Genomic DNA, 1,271 nt, shown 5'->3' with positions numbered 1-1,271 from the left:
ATAACTCTTTGATAAATAAACAAAAACATAATATTGTATTGCACATATACAGTTTCACAAGGCACTGCATATACAAAAGCGAACCCGTGACGACAATGACAATTTCAGTGGTACAAATAAGGACTTAGAATAAGGAGATCATAATTTCTAATAAACTCGCCATAGGCACAAGACGGCAACGTCGCATGTCATTGATAAACTTAAGAAAAAAACAGAAATTGTCTCTGATAACTGTATTTCTGTCAGTTTGACATTTCTAGTCGCTGTGATTTTGATCCGAGGTTGTTTATTTTGATTGTAATAACCAGTTTTAAAAGAGTTTAAAATGCCTAATTATAAAAGAAAACGCTGAATTAATAGGAAAAAAGAAGAAAAGGTATGTAGAATTGTGAAACTCGAGTAAAACTAAAACATGAATGTTGCTTTTGTTGAATATTAATTTCTTTCTTGTGTTCGATTACAGCATCATTTTAGAAATATATTACGACCCTATCGGTCTATAATTGAAAAGAAAGTTTTAAGTACGAACACAATAAAGGAGAAAATGAAGGCTTGGAGCGAAATAACAGAGAAATAAACCACATTTTAACAAGTACCTGTATCTCAAAAACTACATTGTTTAATCAAAACATATCATTTGTTTTTTAGTTGTGCATGGACAGAGCCTAAATTAATATTCTCTTATTTGTTACAGAAAGCAAGTTAAGTTAATTTAGTTTTGGAGAAGCCTTATATGCAGATATGCATAGTTTTCAAGCTCTGGAAAATGATCACTTTCACAAAGAACACTAATATAATATAAATTCAAAATTACAGAGAGACATTCTAGTGAAGACTATAGTAATCACTTACAAATCAGTCGAATAATGTAATACATTTTTTTTAAAATTAAATAGTTAATAATAATCATGTTTTATTTGTTTAAATAACATATATGTTAAGAAAACCTAAATCTTGAAAATAACCTTCAAAAGGAACACAAACAAAGAATTAAGAATACGGCCAAGATACACTGCTAAGTAAAGATAAATTTATAATTACAGATAGAAATTCTAGTGAACACTTTAGTCATCACTTTAAAATAAATAGAATAATGTATTAAAAATGTTTTATTTCATACAATAACTCAATTGTTAAAAAAACTATTAAACTTAAAAGTTTTCTTTAATAAATATGGCCCTCACGCCCCGCTATGTTTTGAGATGAGGTTGCTGTGGTGGAGGCAGGGTCTTATCATCATCAGAGATAGGTTCCTCTTTCAATTCAATATT

General features: G+C 28.9%; 1 long non-coding RNA gene across 2 annotated transcripts; it reads left to right on the top strand.

Moving 5' to 3' along the window:
- The first annotated feature begins 262 nt into the window (after positions 1-262).
- LOC123713399 lies at positions 263-906 on the top strand. Of its 2 annotated transcripts, XR_006754183.1 has the most exons (3): positions 263-376; positions 464-592; positions 695-906. It is a non-coding gene; the product is annotated as an uncharacterized LOC123713399 (long non-coding RNA). The 2 variants fall into 2 exon arrangements; XR_006754182.1 differs by lacking the exon at positions 464-592.
- Positions 907-1,271: the final 365 nt, after the last annotated feature.

This window comes from Pieris brassicae, chromosome 8, assembly GCF_905147105.1.
Source record: "Pieris brassicae chromosome 8, ilPieBrab1.1, whole genome shotgun sequence".
NCBI lineage: Eukaryota > Metazoa > Arthropoda > Insecta > Lepidoptera > Pieridae > Pieris > Pieris brassicae.
This window is presented reverse-complemented; position numbering and strand designations above follow the sequence as displayed.